The sequence below is a fragment of the Microtus oregoni genome, unplaced genomic scaffold (genome assembly GCF_018167655.1).
Source record: "Microtus oregoni isolate MIOR12 unplaced genomic scaffold, Mior012 000022F_ref0000154, whole genome shotgun sequence".
NCBI classification, from domain to species: Eukaryota; Metazoa; Chordata; class Mammalia; order Rodentia; family Cricetidae; genus Microtus; species Microtus oregoni.
The window spans coordinates 16,192,166-16,217,277 of record NW_024543081.1 but is presented as its reverse complement, the minus strand read 5'-3'; the positions used below and the strand labels follow the sequence as shown (position 1 = coordinate 16,217,277).

Here is a 25,112-nt window from a genome sequence, read left to right as displayed (position 1 = left end):
CTACTAAGGCAGAGTCAGTAATGTTAGGACATGCCTTCATGGGGTTGGTGAGGTTGAGTGTTGAAGGCCTGCACTAGCATGGCTGTTCCCACACATCTTAAGTGCAGCCTTCTATGACCATTGAAGTTAAGTGCAAGAGTGTCCAGGAGAAACTGTTCTTTAAGGTTCGAATTGCACTGACACATCTAGAGATGGTCTTCCAGGCACAACATGTACCCTAAATCAATCAGATTACAAGGACCATACAAAATACTAGAATATTCCTAGCTTGGCAGCACTAATTCTCTATTAATTACAAATGAGAATCAAAAATAAACCAATTCAGCTTGGCAGAGATAGCACACACCTTTAATCCCAGTTCTCGGAAGGCAGAGGCAAATGGGTCTCTGTAAATTTGAGGGCAGTCTGGTCTATAGAGTGAGTTCCAGGATAGCCAGAGCTACATAGAAAAACCTTATCTCAGGGAGGGGAGGCAATCCATTCAATGTAGTTAAAACATCTGTTATGATGGGGCATGCTTGTAAATCCCAGCTACTGAAAATCTGAGGCAAGAAGATCAGAGTTCAGGCTGGAGAGATGGATCAGCGGTTAAGACAATGGGGATGTTCTATTGGGATCTCACCAGGGCCAGCTGGCCTAGGTCTGAAAAAGCATGGGATAAATCCGCACTAGCTGAACATAGCGGACAATGAGGAATACTGAGAATTCAAGAACAATTGCAGTGGGTTTTTGATCCTACTGCACGTACTGGCTTTGTGGGAGCCTAGGCAGTTTGGATGCTCAACTTACGAGACCTGGATAGAGGTGGGCAGTCCTTGGGCTTCCCACAGGTCAGGGAACCCTGATTGCTCTTCGAGCAGATGAGGGGGGGGGACTTGATCGGGGGAGGGGGAGGGAAATGGGAAGCGGTTGTGGGGACGAGGCAGAAATCCTTAATAAATAAATAAATTTAAAAAAAAAAAACATTATGAGCCAAAAATCCTCCAAAAAAATAAAATAAAATAAAATAAAATAACAGGGGGAAAAAAAAAAAAAAAAAAAAAAAAAAAAAAGAGCGTTGCCTGCTCCTCCAAAGGTCCTGAGTTCAATTCCCAGCAACAACATGGTGGCTCACAACCATCTGTAATGAGGTCTGGTGCCCTCTTCTGACCTGCAGGCATACACTCAGACAGAATACTATATACATAATAAACAAACAAACAAATAAATAAATCAGAGTTCAAGGCCCAAATGGCAAAGGATAGCAAGATCACCTAGTCCCATACCAAAAGACAATTATTTACATCTACTCTACATAAGGTATTATGCTAAGTACTAGAGAAATGAGTAGCAACAACCTGGTGCAAAACATATTGAAGGTACAGGTGAAGTAAGGGGTGAAATACCGCCGCAAGACAAATCTAAGCACCGTGAGCAGCTCAGCACACGTGGACTAGTACTGCTAAAAGGCTCTCTACACACACTTCCCATCATTAACCTCTGCCAACTCTGAAGGAAGGTCAGCAGAGGCTCCCACCATCTTAACATTTGTCTGGCCACACTTTAAAGCCTATAATGTCCATTTCAATTGTTCTCTCTGAAGCTGATCAATAACAGAAGAGGGCTGGGGTAGGTCTCGGGGGAAAGCAATTTCCTAGTATGCAGAACATCCTGGGTCCTACTCTAAGGTGGGAAGGGGCAGGTGTTTGCAATAAAAATCTTACCCAAAATATCCTCTTAAATCAAGGAATTCTATGTGACTCCAACCTCACTACATGGTATATAGAAGAGTAGTTCATGACTGGTCACATGACACTTGTCAGTTAGCCCGTTAAGTCACTAATAAATCTTCTGAGATTCTGTGTTGGTAGTCCAGTCAGTAAGAGCACAACTGCCCACTCAATCTTCTAAGATTCCTCCTGATATAAAAACCTGAAAATGACAATGGGACCATAATAACAGACTATGGCTGACAAACTTAAAGCTTCATCAGTGAACCCAGTTTGATATCTAGTGAATTAGTCTACAGATAATTACATGTTCAGGTGGTATTGTATTTAAGATAACAGAAGCCAGGCAGTGGTGGAGCACACCTTTAATCCCAGTACTCAGGAGGCAGAGACACGTGGATCTCTGAGTTTGAGACTAACCTAGTCTACAGAGCAAGTTCCAGGAGAACCAGGGCTACACAGAGAAACCCTGTCTCAAAAAACAAAAACAAAACCAACCAACCAAACAACAACAAAAGAGTGGGAGTGGGGGAGAGACACTCAGAGGGACAGCAAAGGGGCTGTAAGTAGAACCCTACAGAAGCCTGAACTTCTAGAAAGCAAACAACACAAGATTAAGTGGGGCTTTGGAGTCCTCACAAGAGCCAGAACACAAAGGGCATTTGCTACTTTTCTGCAGCCCACATCCCTTAACAATGCCATGTAGCACTGGGAAGTGGTGGCACACACTTTTAATCCCAGCACTCAGGATGCTGAGACGGGCTCCAAAGCTACAGAGAAACCCTGTCTCAAAAAATAAACCAACAACAACAACAATACACCCCACAAAAAACAAAACAATGCCATGTAACATGTAAAGGCTAAAGAGAATGAGGATTTAGAAAACTATACTTCTCAAAGCTGGTTTGGTGACACTGGTACTAGGGTGGGCTCAATGCTGGTCAAAATAAGAAGTAGAAACCACACTGGAATATGAATTTCACCAAACTTTCTGCCTTGGGCCCAGGTGGGACTCACAGGACAGCTCTTGGCAACATCAGTGGCCCACCCTTGTCTTTTCCTTTGTTGTTTTCCCCCTGTGCCTGCAATCAAATTATTTCCTTATGCACCCCAGAGTCTGAGTCTAAAAACGGGCCCTTTCAAGCCCTATCTTCAGCACTGATCTATAAGGCTGACTTGTGCTATGGTTTCCTCCAAGATGAAGCATTTCATCCAACAGGAAAACTCTTTAAATAAGGGGTAAATACCTCAATTGTTTCAGGAAGTCCCTAAAACCAGATTCCCTAGGCCATTCTTTCCCAGGGTAAGTAGCAAAAGCTGAGAGTACCTGTCAGATGAAAGGAAGCCGAACTATAAAGAAGACTCTGAGACCAGACCAAAACCAGCTGAGCTGCCTGAAGAGGTTTAGACCAGAGTCAGTTGGAAAGGATGCTCTCCAACCTGTAGAGCTGCCTGAAGGCTGTGCAGTGTGCTCCAGGTTTCCCAGCTGTGTGAGATGTCACCCAGGCTACCAGGGTGGGCCTTGGTGATGCAGCTGTCTTTGAGTCATTTCTGCTCCTGTAAGTAACCCCAATAAAACTCACTGGCTCACCAAGTCGGACTTTGGTGGTATCCATACTTTGGTCTGTCTTGGGATCCTTTTCTGGGGTAAGCAGACATGTGTTATGTTTCCCCAAGAAAACTTTTGTCACATAACAGGTTCTTTTTTCTTCCTGTGTCCAGTAGCGGCCATCTGCCTTCCTGCTAAGTATAATGGCACTTCCTATGTGATCCTGGGCACATCTCGATTAGCTGCTTTGCTAAATAAAGTTCAATACCCACCCATTTATCTTGCATCATTCTCAAAATTATGCTAATATAAGTAATTGCCACAAGTTTCTAACACCGGGATTGACTCAATTCCCACCCTAGCTCCCTCCAGCCAAGACAAACTGCAGTCTCTCTACAATCATGAGCCCAACTAAACTTTTCCTGTCAACTTGGTTCTGCTGGATATTTCGATTACAGTGAAAAGAAAAGTAGAAGAGCTACCATACCAACCATCTTTAACTTGGGTACGGGACTGAGACTGGAGCAGCACTCTAGGTGAATAAACAAAGAAGGGCAGAAAAATATCACAAGGCCAAAAGCTTGTATGATAATCTGCATGAGAGTTCTACTTGTTCTAGCATGAGACAGTTGAATATTCTTACCAAGATAAAGGCTTCAAATGATGCCTAACCAGAACACTGAAAATCAGTGAAGGGTAGAAACATGCCTTTGCATGACACATAGGATAAAAAATGTGGGCAGTAACGAACCCGTGTATGACTGAAACATTGTGCTCAGAAATGAAAGGCAGGGCCAGCCAACTGTGAGGCAAGCCGACAACACTCTTCTTGAAGTGTCTGTCTTTACTCTTTCTAAATTGGCAGAGTTTGAGAATCCCTGATCCTAAAACTATGAAATCTAAAATCTTTGATCATTGATATTGACTCAAAAAAGTTTTAGATTTAGCATTTTGTAATTCAAAATTTTGCATTAGGAATGTCCAACCAGTGCAGCCTATGAAAATATTCCAAAGCCTCACAAACAGTCTGAAATCTAAAACTCTTCTGGTTCCTCACATTTTTGATAATGGGTATTCAACCTGTACTGTTAATAAGTAATACACTTTCATTTGCAGCACTGGGGAGGCAGTGCTAGGAACTCAAGGTCAGCCTGGTTTACATAGTGAGTTCCAGGATAGGTAGGGCTACATGTGAAACCCTGTTTCAAGAAAGAAAAAAGAAGAAAAAAAAAAAAGAGGAAAGGAAGGGTAGTAAAATGTACCTATAAATAATAGCATCATAGTTACTTAAATCTTGATAGATAATATAAAGGAGTAAAAAAAATAATGCTTAAGGCATTATTTATTATTATTATTATTATGTAGAATAACTAAAAATTAGCCAATGAAAGGCAGAGAATTTGGGGCTGGAAAGATGGCTCAGCGGTTAAAAGTATTGACTGCTCTTCCAGAGGTCCTGAGTTTAATTCCCACCAGCCATATGGTGGCTCACAACCATCCATGATGAGATCTGGCACCCTCTTCCGGCCTGCAGGTATAACACTGTAAGCAGGCAGAACACTGTATACATAATAAATAAACAGATTTTTAAAAAAGAAAAGCAGAGAATTGTACAGGTGCCTTCCTCACTCTGGCTGGCCATCTTTCATCTCTCTTTGTCCTAATGCCAATGTGTAAAGGAATTTGACAGTGAGACAACTGGAACAAAAATGAGCTGTTCTTAATTGAGACCCCTAAGATCAAACAACCTACTTACTCCCAGATACGAAGAGATCATTCTACAGTACCTATGCCCAGCCAATCCAATCCAACTAAAACCACCCAAATTCCTGGTCCACAAAATGCAGTGAATGAATAACTTTTACTGTTGTAAGAAAGTAGGTTTTAGAAAAGATGTTTAGTGTTTAAATATAAAATAGCTCCTACGGAGAGGGGAGAGGAGTAACAGCAACTGAGACCTCTGAACTGTACCAACACCTCCCTTCTTAAACTGTTCTCTCAGATGCTCTGTCACAGGACAAGATACAACCAACACAGAAAGTGGAATTGCTGCTGTGACTGACCCTGACCACACCCTGTTGTTTCAGCTTCTTTCCCCTTATTATCTGGCTCCCAGTTCGAGATTAGAGGCCATCATTGCAGGTAAGTTTAGGTGGCAGGAACCTAGGGCAGCTAGTCCCATCTGCAGTCAATAGCAGAGAGATCATGTATACATGCTTGTACTCAGCTCACTCTTTCCAGGCTTACAAAATCTAGGACCCAACCCTAGGGAATCCTAGGTGGTTTCTACTTCTTATTTTGACCATGTACAATGGGCAGGTCTTTATGACTCAATTAACATAATCAAGACAATCACCACAAATATGTCCATTAGATAACCATCTGTCTAGACAATCCCTCATTGAGAATTTCATCCTAAATCAACTCTAGATTGCATTAAGTTGATAATTAAAAACTATTCTATCATAAGTACATAAGCCTTTGAAACTGGTTTATCGAGAAGTTTAGAAGAATCTGAAGTAGGCTATGGATTCAAGACGGCTCAGTGAGTAAGAACACTGAGGACCCAAGTTTTGATTCCTAGTTCACAGCTGTTTGAAATTTCAGTTCCAGGGGATTCAATGCCCTCTTTTGGCCTTTGCAAGCGATGCATGTATATAGTACACAAACCATACATGCAGGCAAAAAACTTGTACATACAAAATTAAAATCAAAGAAAAGAAAGAAGTAGGCTAGAGAAAGCCTAGAATATAAACCAAGCTTACTGTGCAGCTCTGGATAGGAGGTCAGAAGACCAGGATGCCACAGAAATACGACTAGGAAAGATTGTATTCATGTGATTTCAGATGGGAACACCAACTCTGGGAACTGGACTAGAGACCACTCATGTTACTTTACCAAAGAGAAAACTATCTTCATTTTGTCTGTGTGCTGAGACTTCGTGGAAGGCTTGTTTAAAGGTTACAAACAAATCTTGTAGAGAAATTCAAGTAGTTCATCCAATATGTAGACTACTACATGATTATTACTAACTGCTTTTAGCTAGGTTTAGTAAGAATCAGGCACAAAAAGCAGAGCACAAGGATTTTTAAAGCTTGTGGTTTGGACAAAAAAAAAAGAGGCTACATAAAGTTTAGGCTTTAGAAATCAGGGCTGCTGAAGAGATGGAAAATAAATCTGGCATCAGAGCAGCAGGAAAGATGCCTCAGAGGCATCTCAGAAATTGGCTAGACTCCACCCACCTTAACATGTGTATGTATCTGAACGATTTTTCCTTTAGAAAAGAGAGCCATGTGGTCCCTTGTTTACACGGACCACTTAGGAAACGTTTCCCCAATTCAGACATGTGGGCACTCAGAAATCTCAGTATTTTGATTCTGGGGGTTCTAACTATGAGTCAAGCTGATAGGTACTTTGATATCATGTGTGTGATATTGGTTTTACAGATATGCAGAAAAAGAGCTGAGACCATAAAGGTTTCTACCCAGATACAGAAGAAAGCCTAGGAGGCCACTAAATGTGTGGACAGTGTTGGCATCCCCATGGGCAGCCCCTAAAAGTATGTGAAGCTGTGAGAGAAAAGGAGAAGCTGCAATGGAGACTCCAGGAGATAAAATATGAGTAGGAACATGAAACCTCTGCTAAAGATAGGGGCAGCCAGCCCAGGACAGGGGCCTTGAAGGTAGCAGTGCTGAAGGGACAGGGTTGCCCATCTCTGATCTCTTATCACAAAAGCACATGCCCATGATGCCAGAAAGGGGCTACAGGATTTAGTCTTCGTCCTTTTGCTATTGTCTTATCCCCCCTTCTGGAATGGGATGTTACTGTGCATCAGTGCAGTTTGGAGGAACAGATCAGTGAAGTGTATCCTTGGAAACTGCAACCCCACCTCCTGCCCATCCCCCACAAGGTGGGCTGCTTTCCCTCTACCATGCTACCTCACCGCAGACCAAAAACATCAGACCCAAACTGAAATCTCTGAAGCCACAACCTAAAACAAGCCTTTTCCCCTTCAAAGCTGTTGTAACTATTCTAGGTCCTTAGGATTTCCATAGTAATTTTACAATAGGTTAGTCAATTCCTATAAAAATTTGGCTGGGATTCTGATTGAGGTTACACTGAATGTACAGACCAGTTGGAGCCAACTTAATAGTCTAGAACACAGAGTCCATGCACAGCTATTCTTCCACTTCCTTGTGCTATCCATGCTCTTCTATACAAGCGAAGACTGTGATTATCTTCCTCTACGCATTGTAATATCGACCACTTTTCTCAAGTTCTACTAGACTCCATCCCTACAAGAATGAGTGTATGGGAAGTACACTTGAACACATAGGCACAGGAGACCATTTTCTAAATATAACTCCAGCAGCACAGACACTGAGAGAAACAATTAATAAATGGGACCTCCTGAAACTGAAAAGCTTCTGTAAAGCAAAGAACACGGTCAACAAGACAAAATGACAGCCTACAGAATGGGAAAAGATCTTCACTAACCCCACATCAGGCAGGTCTGATCTCCAAAATATATAGAGAACTCAAGAAAATTGGACACCAAAAGAACACATAATCCAATTTAAAAAAAATAGAGTAAATCCCTAAACAGAGGAATCTAAAATGGCTGAAAGACACTTAAGGAAATGTTCAACATCCTTAGTCATCAGAGAAATGCAAATCAAAACAACTCTGAGATTCCATCTTATACCTGAAAGAACGGCCAAAATCAAAACTGATAACAATTTATGCTGGAGAGGTTGTGGGATAAAGGGAACACTTCTGCATTGCTGGTGGGAATGCAAGCTGGTACAACCCCTTTGGATGTCAGTGTGGTGATTTCTCAGAAAATTAGGAAACAACCTTCCTCAAGACCCAGTAATACCATTTTTGGGTATCTATCCAAAGGATGCTCAATTGTGCCACAAGGACATGTGTTCAACTATGTTCATAGCAGCTTTGTCATAGCCAGAACCTGGAAACAACCTAAATGCCCCTCAATTGAAGAATGAAAACATTATTTTGAGTGAAGTAACCCAGACACAGAAAGACAATTATCACATGTACTCACTCATAGGTGGTTTTTTAAACATAAAGCAAAGAAACCCAGCCTACAAACCACAATCCCAGAGAACTTAGACAACAATGAAGACTCTAAGAGAGACTTACATAGATCTAATCTACATGGGAAGTAGAAAATAGAAAAAGACAAGATCTCCTGAGTAAATTGGGAGCAAGGGGACCTTGGGGGAGGATTGAAGGGGAGAGGGGAGCAGAGAAAAAGGTAAAGTTCAATAAAAATCAATTTAAAAAAAAGAATGAGTGTAATGATGTTGGGGGTGGGGGAGACAACAGAAAAATCTAGAAACACAGTCAGAGGTACAGGGCAATTCAAAGAGAGAATAGTATTCCCAACAAACAGTATCTAACAACTGGAACTGGACATCTGCACAGTCACACATGGTAAAAATGAACCAACGTACACATTTGTACTGTACAGAAAATTTGACCACAGGCTGAAAACACAAAACAGGATACTACAAACTTCAGGAATAAAACTTCTTGGATTAAGCAAGATTTCTGAGCTTTGATTGCCTAAGGGTGTTGCCCAGTTGTAGGGTGCATAGTCAATGCCCTTGGTCTGACACTTAGCACCAAACAAACAAAAAACAAGCCATAAAAGAACAAACCAACAAATCAGACTTCACTAAAAAAATTTTCCTTACCAATGAACACTGTGAGGAAAAGAAAGCAAGTCACACATTAGCAAAACCATTTATAAAGCATGTATTTGATAAAGGGCTTTAAGTCAAAAAACATAAGAAAATTGTACAACTGACAACTAGAATCAGTACTTTGCAACTTCCTAAAATATCACAATATACCTTTCACGTAGTCTACCCAATCTAATTTGCTAGTATTAATATTTACCAAGGAGAAATGAGAATGTATATTCATATAAATACCTGTACACAAACTCTCAAGTAAAAACAACCCAAACGCCCATCAAGAGATAATGCTCACCATACTGTCACAGTCACAAATGAACACTAGTAACTCAGCAACAAAATGAATGTGTCTTTAGTGCACACAAGACGAACTTCAAAATAATGATACTAGGTACAAGAAGTCCCAGGCATATGGCTTTTACCATATGATTTCATTTTTGTCAAATGCTAAAAGTGCAAACTTACATACAATGACAAGAAACAAATCACTGGTTGCTTGTTAATGTGCTGGGACAGGGGAGGCATCAGGACATGAAGAATCTGGAGATCTTCAATCTGATGATTATCTCAGTTGTGATGACTTCATTGGTGTGTACATGTCAAAACTTAATAAACTGACTTCAATGTGTACCACTTAACTGTGTATTAAGTACACCTCAGCAGAGCTGCCAATGACAGACTCAGTTCCTGGCCCCCTCATTGCAGAGAGGTTTTGGAAGGTTAGTTGTGTGCTTTGAGGCGAGGGAAGTTTCGCAAAGGGAAATGGAGAAAGCCTCAGGCTGTCCTACGGTAAGTAAGGGATAATGATGTAGTGGAAATTAGGTCTGAAAGTAAGCAGAGACGGCCAGGCTGCTCTGAAAATGACTAACCACCCAGGCTAGGCTGCTGGCAGACTCCTTACTTAGCACTTGCACACAGCCTTTTCAGTTTGTTGTTCACATCCTTCTGTTACTCCTGGAAAGAGAAGGACTATGCAGTTTAGCTTTGTTCTGCAAGTATCTCCTACACTCAGCAGAATTCCAGAATGGCCTACACAACAGTGTGTGTGTGTGCTGGAGACCGTCTGAAGCCAGATTAGCTGGAGTCAAATCTTAGCAGCAAGGCTCTACAACTGTATGATTTGGTAGTTATTTAATGTCTCTCTGCCTCTAATTCTTCGTCTGAAAGAAGAAAGTAACAATAGCACTGTGTAAAATCAGTTAGTGCACAAACAAGGCCAGTACATAGTGAGGCTCCTCAGCAACATCTCCGATAATTTAGGAAGGAGAGAATATTATCTATATATGAGTTGTTTAGGGGGATGCATGTTTTTTATGCCTATCTCTTATTTATCTAGTAGTACCATAGATAGATAAGATAGATAGATAGATAGATAGATAGATATAAAGACAGAGAGATAGTCAGTCAGTCATCCCCTTGGGTCCACAGAAAAGTTAACAGAAAGAGAAGCTGTGGAGTCTTAGATGTGTGACTGCCTCTCTTCCCAGACTGTGTTTGTCACCTTGCATCCTACAATGCACATGCACAGTCAGACATCAGGGCAGCTCCCCTAACTATCATCCCTGCTGAGGAAGGGGCAGGGCTCTGACAACAACGAAGCAGTGTGGGAATCCCTGGGTCGGCACCAACCTCTTGCTCTATTCAGACCTGTAATCTCTTCTGACTTTGATTTAATGCAACAATTACTGGTAATGTGGTTTGAAGGAGATAAAATGCCCAGTGTAGCTATCTGTCGCTTGCTCTGCTCATGATGCAAGAACATTTTTAAATTAAAATTCCCTTTATGATAAAGGAGCCGCTCTACTGAATTTTTCTGTGCAGGCCTGATACGGAGCCTCTCTGAAAGAGGATTAGAAGCTAAAGCCCCTACCCCTTCCTATACAATTACCCTATACCAAAAGTAGGTCCTTTAGCCCTAAGTTTTTCTCATTTATGTAATTAGATTCTTCTTCTACTTTTCAAGACTGTAATGTCAGCAGTAGAAATTCACTACAGATCCAGTTCTCCTTTTGGTAAAGAAATTATAATAATTTCCTTTTAAATAAATAAGCAAAGTATCATTCATACATACATGCCTAAAAAAGACATTGTGGGCCCAGCCTCTAACTCTAACTCTGGGGGAAACTACAAGATAAAGGCCAGATACCTAGTGAGATACTGTATTAAAAAAAAAAAAAGTGGGGGTGGGAAGAGACTCAATTTATTGAGAAATCAATAAAACTCCCTCCCCAACCAGTTTTATATCACTTCAAACCACAACAGTTTGCTATATACAAACTGTATACAAGGAAATCTTAGTCATAAGAGTACTGTAAGGTATTCTTAACCCTTAAGTTGTATAATGGTTAAGAACATATTATAAGGTTTCCACCTACAACATCAAAACATCACCTTACCACAATCCAAAGACTTCACTAAACACTCCTGCTCAAAACTGCATTCTGGGGCAGCAAGAAGGTGTCTGCCACCAAAGCAGCCGAGAGCTGGATACTCAGGATCCACATGGTGGAAAGTGTAAGTCATCTCTTGCACACTGTTCTCTGACCTCTACACAGGTATTGCAGCAGCCCCCTCCCAATAGAAACAACAAACTGCTAATGTGGACATGCTAGTTAAAAGCAACCACGAGCACCACTCTACCCAGAGAACCCGAGAGAGAGGGCACTCTTTAGACACCCAGTAGTCTTGACCAATCACAACACTGCTGATCTAATTAGGAAAGTTCATACCCCCAAATAAGAACGTATAGCTATCTAAAATTTCTCATCTTGATTGCTGGGATGGTCAATAATAATTATCCTTTGGGGGGGAAAGTTAAAAATGAACTAGAGAGCATAAGGTTTCATTCAGTTAAGAGTCTGCAAAGCGCCAGGTGGTGGCAGTGCATGCCTTTATCCACATGCCAGCATTTTGAAGGCAGAGGCAGGTGGATTTCTTTGAGTATGAGACCAGCCTGGTCTACAGAGTAAGTTCCAGGATAGACAGGACTACTGTTTCACAAAGAAACCGTGTCTCAAAAAATAACCATGAAAAAAAGTCTGCAAAGTGAATACAAAAGCCACAAGTCTAAATGTGTATTTTTGTTTCCTAACACACACTGCACAATTTCAGTATAAATGTTAAAAAAAGAAAAACAAAACGAACTTTTTTTCTGTTCTACCACAGGAGAGTAGTATCCCAGTTATAATTAATTTAACTAATATTTCTGACTAAGAGCTTCTAAATGTGCATGCCCATATGTAGACAGACAGACAGACAGACACACACACACACACATACACACCCTTCCGCAGAGTAGCACATGCCTTCTCAGGAAATCCAAGATTAAGACTAGAGTCCCTCTCTAGAAGCCTGCCAAGACCTACTTTAATCTTAGCTATAGGAATATAGAACTCACATCATGCTTACAATAGTAATGTTAATCTGGAGACCTGTAAAGGGTTCTGTAGCTCTTCACGAGAAAGCTCAAGTTCTCTTTCAAAGACAGAAGGAGGGGCACGGCTATCTTAGAAAAAGAGTTATGTACATACACACACACGCATGTACACATACAACTGCACATACACACACATGGATGCACGCAAGCACTAGCACTTTGGGAAAACAGCCCGGCATAATTAATAAGATTAAAAAGGACTTAGGATCAATAAGATGAGAAAGTCTGATCTTTACAGGATTAAACCCTAAATCCTAGCATCAATCCAATGATTTCTAAAATCAACGCCATGTAATAGGATTAAATCAATAGCTACTTTTGTTTTCACAATGTGAACAAACATAGTTCAGGCCTACCGCATCTCCTTATGGTTAACGACAGGGGCTTCTGCTGAGGCTAGTCCTGCTGATAAGCATACTTCAGGGTCCAAAACCACATCTCCTTAGTTCCAAAGTCCAGTAGTCTAGAATAAAGTTTCTTTTTCATTCTTTTCCTCTACTTGTGTGGTGGTAGGAGAGGTTTCATTGTATGACAAATGTGAGCTAAGCCAATGTAGACTTAGAACTATTCAGTGTGATTATTTAAAAACATCAACAAACTAACAAGTGGTTCACAAGCCATTACTCCTCCAGAAATCCAAGAATCCAGATGACAGCCCTGGGTGCTTTAAGTTAAGGCTGTGGGTCTGTATTCAGCTTCTAAATGTGTTACTGCTTTTATTGTTTTGAAACAGAATCTCTCTACATAGACCACGCTGTCCTTGAGCTTAGAGATCTGCCGGAGTGCCTTTGCCTCTCAAGTACTGTTCATTGTTTTCTTTGCTTTTGTTTTGTTTTGTTTGAAGACAGGGTTTCTCTGCAGCTTTAGAACCTGCCTTGGAACTCGTTCTTGTAGACCAGGCTGGTCTTGAACTCACAGAGATACGCCTTTCTCTGCCTCCCGAGTGTTGGGATTAAAGGAACGCACCACCACCATCTGACTCTGCTCAGTGTTTTTAAGAGGCAAGGTCTATCTTGCTGGGGCTAGCCCAGAACTCTTGGACTCAACGAATTCTGGTACATCCACTCCCCATTGTTAGAGGAGCTGTGAACCTCTGTGTAAGGATGGTGTTCTCTATCTTACAGACGGTAGCACTGCCTCTGGTGATGGCAAATCCAGAAAATGTGCTCAACTGCTGACTCCATAAGCAAGAGCAAATGAACATCACTTATTTTTCTGGAAATATCTGCATGTTAATTTGTACACTTTTCTGTTTGGCAGTATTCAATTAGCATAACGAAACTACTGATTTCTTCTTCCAGGAAGATAGTGCATACACAATTTTCACTGCTTGCCCCTTGGGTACAATTTAAAAGTCTACAACAATTCAGATTCACACAAGTCTAAGGAAGTCTTTCTTTTTTTGGGGGGGTGGTGTGCTCGACCACTGAGATCCATCTCCAGTCCTAGCAGTGTTCTGACAGTGAGCTGTATCTATAATCACAAAGACTCTTCAAGGCAGAGAAGAGAAAGCAAACTGGGTAGTGCCCTCAGGGCAGGGGGTGAGTTCCCAGATTTTCCTTGTTTCCTGTGGACCAGACCTGTGGCTCAAGCACCTAGAAACAATAGAGGGCATGGATAAGGAGCCCTGCATCTCTAACCAAAGGAAGAACAATATACACAGCTTTCAGACTTCTGAAATCGAGCCAGAGTCACCAAGAAAGCAAATATTGGGTGCTGGGTCTTGACCTCTCCATTGCCAGGTGCCTCAGCGTGTCATTTACAATTACAGACATTTATCCCTGAGAAGCTAAAAAACTTTTTGGAAGGGGGGGAGGGATACCAGAAAATTTCCAAGACTAAAAAACAAGGAAACGTTCTTAGACACCAAAATCATGATCTGTAAGTGGAAAAAATAACTAGACTTTATCATAATTAAGCTTTTGTTTTGCTCTGTGACATGAAACAAGAAGAAAATCAACAAAATGGAAGAAAGTATTTGTAGACCATGTATCTGAAACTTTGTAATTATAAAAAGAACTGTCAAAATTCAAAAATAGAAATCATCCAATTAGAATATGGATAGACAGTGGCATCTCACCAAAGATATACAGTCAGTCAAAGAGACATGTAGATGGGCTCAGCATCTTTAATCAACAGAGAAATGTACACTGAAACTATAGCAAGACAGACTACACAGTGACAAAAGGATTAAAAAGAGGAATGACACCAAATGTGACGAGAACATGGAAAAAAAATTAATCACCCAGGAGTCCAAAGTGCAGAAGTTTCTCTAAACTCCTAAGGTACTGACTAAAAAGATTTGAAAAGAAGGTAAGTTCCTCAAAACCCAGAACCTATTTCTACCTGTCACAGAACACAGCTCTAATGAACATGGATACTTCTATTCTGAATCTAATCCATCCTTTATCTGTATTATCAAGCAATAGTGAGCATCAGTTCACATTAATTGATTATTACTGGCTAGGCTCAGGTTCTGAACCCTAGCCTACTCCATACTGGTTCTTTCAAGGCAGGGACTGACAGACTCACTCCAGCTCCCAAGCTCCCCAGTGCCACTGAGGGGCACATCCACAGACCAACATCCTCCTCTTTGAGAAAGCTGGGCAGTTAACAGCTCTTTGAACTAATCTGGCTTCAGATCTCCATGTGAAAATGTGGGGTTAGGAATGCATCACCCCTGTGGCCATACTTACATTTTACTAAGTTGTCCCACATCTTGGAGTCAGAACAAGTTCTAATGACATGTTTCTACTGCAGATTTACAAAAGTAGAAATTCTTTTAGTCTGAGAAAATGAAAGACTTTAGACCAATGTTTCTTAACCATTTTCAAAACCCTTGTTTCTTAATACCTACTTTTATCTCCTGAATCTTCCAGCAACCCAGAATGGCATGTACCATCTATTTTCTGACGTGCTTATTATTACCTGGAGGTTTAACCTTTTCATTCTTTCCACAGGGTCTTACTATGTACTCCTGGCTGGTCTTCCATGGGAAGATCTTCCCACCTCATCCTCCACATTAAAAGAATGTGCCACCACACCCTGCAAAAACTCTGAGCCATAGAGTCTATGTGTGTCACTTCCATGACCTCGCATTCCTTTCTAGGACTAGGGTTCTAAACATACAAAATGTCAACGCAGACTGGTAGGGCAAGGACCCTTTAAAAGGTTCAGAACAGTAACATATGAACAGAATAAGCTAACAGAAAACAGCACTGCTGGGCTGTCACATAAACTCCAGTGGTAATAAACAAATTTTCATTATTGACTATTATTTACATGCCAATATAACACTGTAGTCTGGGCAGCTGCATCTATACCAGCGTACTAGTAATTAGTGGTGATAGGATATGTCACATCAGACAAACATTTCAGGATCATGCTTCCTGTCACTTTTTAATAATAAAGACACTTTCAAAAAACAACAACAACAATAAACTGCAAAGACAAAAACAAGCACTGGGGAGCCAAGATGTGGGTTCCAAATATAAGCCTGTGACCCTAGCCACTCTCCCCAATACCTGACCCAATCAAGTATGATGTGTCTCTGAAGATCGGAAGGGCATAGGTCAAGTGCTTTAACCTGAGGGCTCGGCTTAAACAGGAGTATCTGGTTTAGTACAAAGACCCCAACTGCCAAACACACATCAAAGATCCTGCTTTGATCCACTGGACCTATACAGTATCAACAAATATTTATCCTAATTTCAGACCCACCCCTGAGAACTCACTTCTAGGAGCCGCGTCGGCATTTGTGCCCCTTGTCTTCTGGTACTATGTTTTCAAAACAGATATGGGGGAAGTAGAAAAAGACAAGATCTCCTGAGTAAATTGGGAGCATGGAGACCTTGAGACAGGGTTGAAGGGGAGAGGAGAGGCAGGGAGGGGAGCAGAGAAAAATGTAGAGCTCAATAAAAATCAATTTAAAAAAAGAAATAAAAAAAAAAGACATGGACAGAAAGGAAAGATTTATCCAGGGAGAAAAATTGGACCAACTTTTAAGATCTCCTATTAAGTTTAGCAAGGATGACTCTATTCTTGAATAAATAAATCTTTTACTAATCACTGAAATAAAAAAAAAAAAGTCCAAAACTTATGGGCTACTTAAGCTGTGCTGAAAACATTAGGACCTTGCTGTGAATAGCAGCTGTTCTGTGAGAACACACATAGCCAGTGTAGGACGCATGCTGGATTTACAACCTTTTTGAATAAAGTTTGAAAAATGCAGGTCTCATCTCCCCCGCTCCAAAAAAAAAAAAAAAAAAAAAAAAACTAGGGGTATATTATTAGGTTAAACATCTAGTAATTTTAATTTTAGGGTCTGTTTAGTGATAGCATGCAAGAATCAACAAACTGTATGTGTTTAACTTTACATGCAAAAAGTGAATTCCAAAACTGAGTTTCGTCCACTTACCTTTACACTGACATAACTACACCAAACATGAAATTTAAAGAAAATACCTGCCGTGGATGTTTTTTAACCCTTTCACAGTGCTAAGGGACAGCAGCATTTCTAGGCATGCTTTATTGCTTCCCTACTTTTGAAATTGCTTGTGTTAAGGGTTCACACTTCTCATTCTTAATTCATGGGCTAGCTTCCAGTCAACAGTTTTCTTGGGGAAGCTGGCACATTGACTGCTGCCCTTGAAAAAGACTCCAAAAGTCATTATATTCATTTGTGCTAATTACCTGGGGAGGAAGGGATGGAGGAAGAAGAATAGCTTTGACAGTGAACAGTTTCCAAGGCCCACATTGCAAAAAATAACTGTGTTTCTCCATGTACTTACAGATGTACCAGGAATCCAGACGAAAGAGAACATAAAAAATGTTAAGATCACAGAACAGGAAAATAGGGAATTGCGAATAGCCAAGCAGTAGAATTCTTCAGATCAAAAAAAGCCTCAAATAAAAAAATGGGAATATAAGAAAACTGAAATAGTAGGAGCAAGAATTGTGGAAGGGAAATAAAGCCTGATCAAAGTAGAACCTGAAGAAGACTGACCTTCCACAGAAAAGAAGCGAACATCCAAGTGTGCAAGCCTTGTGGATACATCAAACTAGCTTCATCTGAGCTGTTCTTTTCTAAGAGTTCAGTGGTTGTGTGGTAGGCAGTGCTCAGCCCTATACAAGAACTACAGGCAACTAAAGAATGCTGAGAGCGGGAGAAATCATCTTCCCTTGGGAAGAACACAGCCAGTTATCCAGTACAAAAGGTCAGGCCTGAAAACATACACACATACGAGAAACATTATACAAACTGAGCTTGTTATATTTATGTATTTAGAAATATATATATAGGTATTATGTATTTAGGAATATAAATTTATATAAATATATTTATGTATGGAAAACTATATATTCACACATATCCATGTATGTATGTATGTATGTATGTATGTATTTAGAAAGTAATGAAAATAAAAGGCCATAAATTTGAAAGACAGTAAGGAGGGATATATGGGAGAGCTTGGAGACAGAAAAGGGGGAAATGTAATTCTATTATAATCTCAAAAGTAAAAATAAAAGAATAAAATGCTCCTTTTTAAAGTATGTATAAATGTCAGCATCTCTAGCAACTTCTGGATAACATCTGGGACCCATGCTGTGAGAAAGTGTACTTAGCAAAGGGCAGTCAGTAAGCAAAAGAAAAACTAACCAAGTTTGTGCTACAGCAACTAAAAAGTAACTCGAATCAAGAAAATTTATGAGGTTTTAATATGCTTAACAGAAAGATATATAAAATATTTTGGACACTTGTAGGGATAAGTCCCGCCCCTTGGGGGGCATGTTCGCCTCGGGCTAATGTTTGCCCATAAATTTGGCGAGCGTGCTCCCAGCCGTCTCTTCTGCTTTCCTGGTCTCCGCGGGAACGGTGGTTCTGTAAGTCTATTTCGCCATTAAAGATGTATACATATTTTTACAATCTGTCTGCATTTGTTTACGCCGTTACATTTTGGCGTCCAACGTGGGCTATTTTGCCCCCGACTCAAGCGGGTAGCCCGCTAGCTAACACAGCACCCTCCTGGGTGCTGCTTTTTAGTTCGTGACTCGGGCCCCAGTGCCGAGTCCGAGACACACTCGGCCACACAGGCCCATTCTGCCTGCCTTGGCTAAGTTTGCAGCGGAACCCCACTGCCTGAATTAGCAGAAGCTCAAGTACCTGTGGTTTTGCAACAAAAGCCGCCACAGTGGCAGATTTGGTCTGATACAAAGTGACTTGGCCGGGTGGTGGTGGCGCATGCCTTTGATACCAGCACTTGGGAGGCAAAGGCAGGCAGATCTCTGTGAGTTCGAGGCCAGCCTGGTCTACAAGAGCTAGTTCTAGGACAGGCTCCAAAAACACAGAGGCCACCACTGGCAGGAACCTATCATTGCAGGTAAAAAATTTTCTTTTAAAAATAAAATGTCTGAACACATTAGTATTCAAGAATTTAACAGTTTTTTTAATTGTACCATGTGTGTCTATCACCTCACATCTATGGATCCTTCTGGGATTCGTAGTTTTCATTGTCACTAAATGGTTTGATAATAGAAATATGATAAAGTCTTTACGAGACGAATCCAGGATTCTTAAGGCAGAGATTGAATGCTTAAAAACAATTGAGAATCAGTTTGAAGTTCTCCAGGCTGATGTTAAGGAGAAATTCATTACTATGGAAGAGGGAACAGCTGATTTGGATTGTAAGCTTCAGTCCCTTTCAGTAGGAACTGAAACATTAGTGGCTGGTATTAAGGAGAAATTCATTACTATGGAAGAGGGAACAGCTGATTTGGATCATAAGCTTCAGTCCCTTTCTGTAGGAAATGAAACATTAACTGAGAGAATCAAAACTGCTGAATGTGACAATCGGATTTTGTCTAAAGCTTATGACAGATTGACGGAAAGATTGTCAATACAAGAAGGCACGGTTTATGCCATAAAAATTATGTCCAAAGATGAGATGTTATCTCTAACGGACAAACTTCATACTTTAGAATCCTCAATGAAGGCTTTGGAACATAATTCTGGACAGGAGATTCAGACATTGCAGAAGGCAATGGTGAATAGAATTGAAAAGATTGAGGAATTTCTAAATTCTGATGAAGAAGAGCAAAGGGTAGAAAGCCAAATTTTAACTACATCTGTGGGTAAATCTCTCCGGGACAATTTCCACAAAGCTCTACCTACAGCTCTACCTGCCTTTCCAGTAATAACATCAGAGAAGATGATTGGTTCCAAAAACCCTAGGGTCATCAAGGAGGATACATGGGAGCCTGTCCGTATGAATGATCTCAAGGAAATAAAACAGGCTGTCATGACTTTTGGGATGCAAGCCTCTTTTGTTAAAGAGATGCTAAGAACTTGGGCCACGACAAGCAGAGCAACCCCCTCAGACTGGCTCCAGCTGAGCTCTGCGGTACTTGAGAGTGGACCGCAATTGAAATGGAAATGCTTATTCAGGCAAAAGGCTAGACTCTTAGAACAGCAGGAAAAAGCAAAGGGAATTGACATTTCCCTAGATAAAATTCTAGGTGAAGGGCTCTTTTCCGACCCTCAGGAACAAGCTAATTTGGATGAAAACACACTCTCCATGTGTACTACAGCAGCCTTAGGGGCTTGGGACAGGGTACAAGACCCAGGACAGAGAATGGAATCATTTGTCAGAGTTAAACAGGGTCAGAGAGAACCCTTTAGTGACTTTTTACAAAGATTAACTAAGGCTGTACAAATAGGGATATCTGACCCAGAAGCAAGATGTATAATGATTGAGTCTTTGGCTTATGAAAATGCAAATGTGGAATGCAAAAGGATTTTGGGGCCTTTAAAGCTCAGATCAGCGCCCTTGGAAGAATGGGTCTTGCATACACTCAATGTTGATACATTTGATTATGGCACTGAAGCATGGGTAGAAGAAGCAATTTCCAATGGTAAAAGGAGACACCAGAATACCAAATGTTTTAATTGTGGCAAAATGGGTCATATGAAAAGGAATTGTAGACAACAGATTTTCAGAAATAATAATAATAATAATAATAATGCATCTTTCAGAAATAATAATAATGCATCTTCTAGAAATAACAGAAATAGGACTCAGCCTTCAGGTTTATGTAGAAGATGTGGAAAAGGCAGACATTGGACGAATGAATGCAGGTCTACAAGAGATAGACAAGGCAACCTGATACAGTCGGGAAACGTGAGGGGGGGGGGCCTCACAGGCCCCCATGGCAAACATGGTTCAGTCATTTCCAGTTTCTGCAGAGAACGTGCCTCGTCAGGACAATTAGGAAGCCCCATGCCTACTGTTACAAGCAATAATGATCAGAAAGATAAGTTACGTGTGTTTTGGCAAACTTCTATAAATGATCAAAGACCTAAACTGAGAGTGTGTGTAAATGGCATTTTTATTACTGGCCTGCTGGACACAGGTGCTGATGTAAGTATCATTACCCCAGAATCTTGGCATCCGTGTTGGCCTCTTCAGAATGTAAATGTTCAGCTCCTGGGAATTGGAACCCTATCTGGAGTAAGGCAGAGCACGAGATGGGTTGAATGTATAGGGCCAGAGGGACAAATAGGAAAATTAAGGCCATATGTAGCCAATATCACAATGAATTTATGGGGTCGTGACCTATTACAACAATGGAATACCAAAATTAACATTCCTGCTACTTCTAGAGCCTATATTTCTGAGAATAATATTAAAAGAAATTACAGGGCTGGAGAGATGGCTCAGAGGTTAAGAGCATTGCCTGCGCTTTCAAAGGTCCTGAGTTCAATTCCCAGCAACCACATGGTGGCTCACAACCATCTGTAATGGGGTCTGGTGCCCTCTTCTGGCCTGAAGGGATATGTGCAGGCAGAACACTGTATACATAATAAATTAATAACTAAATAAATATTTTTTAAAAAAAGATATTACAAATGGAGAAAACCGGCCATTCGGGCTGTACAAGAACAAGCAATTGATGTCCCTTCAGAGATACCAACAGCCTTGCCTCTAAAATGGTTGACTGAGAAACCAATATGGACAAAGCAATGGCCTTTAGCTGAGGAAAAGTTACAGGCTTTAGAACAGCTGGTACAAGAACAATTAGATGCTGGACATATAGAAGAATCTACCAGCCCTTGGAATTCTCCTGTATTTGTGGTTAAGAAAAAATCAAGTAAATGGAGAATGGTGACAGATCTCAGGGCCATCAACAAGGTTATTCAACCTATCTATGGGCCCTCTGCAATCTGGAATTCCTTTGCCCTCTTTATTACCAAAAGGATGGCCTCTCATAGTTATTGATTTAAAGGATTGTTTTCTCACTATACCTTTACAAAAAGAAGATAGAGAAAAATTTGCCTTCACAGTGCCTACTTATAACAATTCTCAACCTTCGAGGAGGTACCACTGGACCGTTCTCCCCCAGGGTATGTTAAATAGCCCCTCCCTGTGCCAATATTTTGTGAACCAACCATTGCAAATAATACACAAGAAATTTCCCAAATCTATAGTATACCATTACATGGACGACATTTTGTTATCCGATTCAAACATGGATACCTTGAACAGACTGTTTGAAGAAATAAAGATACTTTTACCTAAATGGGGATTGCAAATCGCTCCTGAAAAGATTCAGAAGGGAGATTCTGTTAATTATTTAGGTTATAAAATAGGTTTGCAAAAAATTAAGACACAAAAAGCACAAATTAGGAGAGATCGCCTACGGACTCTTAATGACTTTCAAAGACTGTTAGGAGACATTTCCAGTCTACGACCAGCTATTGGAATAACACCTGATCTAATAATTCATTTGAACAAAACCTTGGATGGTGATAAAGATTTAAACAGTCCCAGAGAATTAACAGCTGAAGCAGAAAAGGAACTGACAATGATTGAGGAAAAATTACAACAGGCACATGTGGACAGGGTGAATCCAGAGCTCGATTGTATTCTCGTCATACTACCATCAAAAATTTCTCCTACAGGAATTTTAATGCACAGAGATGATATTATTCTGGAATGGATCTTTTTACCACATAAACCAAGTAAGAAACTGAAAACTTATGTGGAAAAAGTCTCTGAGTTAATTATAAAAGGTAAGCTGAGACTTCATCAACTAGCAGGCATAGACCCAGCAGAAATTATAGTGCCTTTCGCTGCTGATGAACTAAAGAAATTATGGGAAGATAATGAACCATGGCAAAGAGCTTGTGCTAATTTTTTGGGAAACATTAATAACAACTATCCAAAAAGCAAGAGGCTTAACTTCATAAAGAGAACTTCTTGATTCTTCCTCGAATCATCCGTGACGCTCCAATAACTGGAGCCCGTACATTCTATACTGATGCCAATAAATCAGGGAAGGCAGGTTATAAATCAGAAGATTTGGGTAAGGTGGAACAAAGTCCTTATAATTCTGTCCAGAAGGCGAAATTATATGCCATTCTTATGGTGCTAAGGGATTTTAAAGAACCTATTAATATAGTCACTGATTCACAATACACAGAAAGAGTTATTTTACATATTGAAACTGCTGAATTTATACCTGATGATACAGAACTAACCTCATTGTTTCTCCAGGTTCAAGATTTGATCAGGAACAGGCTTTGCCCTATGTACATAACACACATCCGATCCCATACGGGTCTGCCAGATCCTCTAGCACAAGGTAATGCAGAAATTGATCAATTATTGATTGGTAGTGTGCTACAAGCCTCTGAATTTCATAAAAAACATCATGTTAATAGCAAAGGTTTGAAGAGTTTTCAATTACATGGCAACAAGCTAAGGAGATTGTAAAGAAATGCCCTACTTGCTCTTTCTATAACCAAACGCCACTGCCTGCAGGGGCTAATCCAAAGGGCACCCAAAGGAATGAAATCTGGCAGATGGATGTGTTCCACTTTGCAGAATTTGGCAAATTAAAATATGTTCATCACACCATTGACACTTATTCAGGCTTTCAGTGGGCAACTGCTTTAAGTTCAGAAAAAGCTGATTCAATAATCACTCATTTATTAGAAGTCATGGCTATCATGGGTATACCTACACAAATAAAGACGGACAATGGTCCTGCTTATGTTTCTAGGAAAATGAAACGGTTTTTTGATTATTATAATATCAAGCATGTTACAGGTATACCATACAATCCTACAGGTCAAGCAGTCATAGAAGGATCAAATCGAACTATAAAAGATATGTTGAACAAACAGAAAGGGGTGGAAAACACCCCCAGAAATAGGTTACATAATGCTTTGTTAACCTTGAATTTTCTCAACGCTAATGAGAAGGGAACAACAGCTGCAGAAAGACATTGGATAATGGAAAAGTCTACTGAACTACATCAACCAGTTTATTTCAAGGATGTGCTGACCTCACAATGGAAGCCAGGAGATGTGCTACGTTGAGGAAGGGTTTTTGCCCTTATCTCCACAGGTGAGGAAAAATTGTGGATACCGTCAAAATTAATAAAGGTTTGGTTTGAAGAAGAGAAGCCACTTGAAAAAGATAAATAACAATTCTTTCATAAGGATGGCGAGCATACTGATGGTAAGAAATACAGATAGGTTGGAGGCAGGGTTCTTTTCTTATCTCCACAGGAAAATACTCATCTTCAAAGAAATTAAGGGACCCTGAATATTTAATTACTGATGGATGGACACATTTTGTAATATTAATTTATATATACATGTCTTATTAAACATTTCTTTATAAATATGTAGAGCTGGTTTTGAAGTTGGACTCTGGCTCAGTCCCTCTCCAATTCCAAGCCTGTTAGTAAGAGAAAAACCCTGAGTTTATGGAGTTTCTGTCTCATGTCAAGAGCCATGATATGGGACAGAAAGAAATATGAGTTTAGAAAACATCTTTGCTTTTCTTCATATCTATCATACTTTTCATTGAATATATCTATCATGCCTTTCATTGAATATATATATATATATGTCTATATGATTAATGTTTAAGTTTTTCACAATGAACAATGAGTTTTTCCTGAAGTGACATTTGAAGTTTCCAGGAAGAAGATGGGGCCCCACAACAACAACTCTACCTGGTTGATATGACGTCATGATACTGATAGTGCTACTACAAGACCTGTTTTGGATACCAGCTGCACAAGACGAGCCCAACTTGGTTAGCTGAAATGGTGCACATCTTGTACAGCATTCTGGCCAGACCTCCACAAAATACTCAGAGACTATTTGCAATTTTAAAAGACATTGATCTTGAAATTTAACCATCATTTTACTTTCACAGGATCCCCCAGAAAGAACGTCGCCCCCATGACAGCTGGAAGTAATTCTAGAGGACAACGTCCCCTCTCCCAGTAAAGTTTACCCCTGGGTTTAGGGACATCATTTAGGGGTTGGGAGGTTGGGGGAGGAATTTCATAAGCTCAGGGATCATTTTGAAAAAAAAAAAAAAGAGGGAATGATGGGACAATAGATTTATAATTGTGAGTTACTGCTTTTAGACAAATATATTGGTATCCATTCTTGTATATTGATACAAAGTTAAATTATATTGACTATTGTATGCATGCAAGTTTCTGTTTAAAACATTTTTTCAAAAAAAAAAAAAAGGCTGGGCAGTGGTGGCGCACGCCTTTAATCCCAGCACTCGGGAGGCAGAGGCAGGCGGATCTCTGTGAGTTCGAGACCAGCCTGGTCTACAAGAGCTAGTTCCAGGACAGGCTCCAAAACCACAGAGAAACCCTGTCTC

General features: G+C 40.3%; 1 protein-coding gene and 1 pseudogene across 23 annotated transcripts in view; one reads left to right on the top strand and one right to left on the bottom strand.

Annotated features, from left to right (window-relative positions):
- The window catches only part of Rbfox2 (RNA binding fox-1 homolog 2), a 238,930-nt gene that overhangs the window by 85,169 nt on the left and 128,649 nt on the right, over window positions 1–25,112 (bottom strand). The window lies entirely within an intron of this gene.
- Window positions 1,323–16,466, top strand: LOC121461425 (annotated as a pseudogene).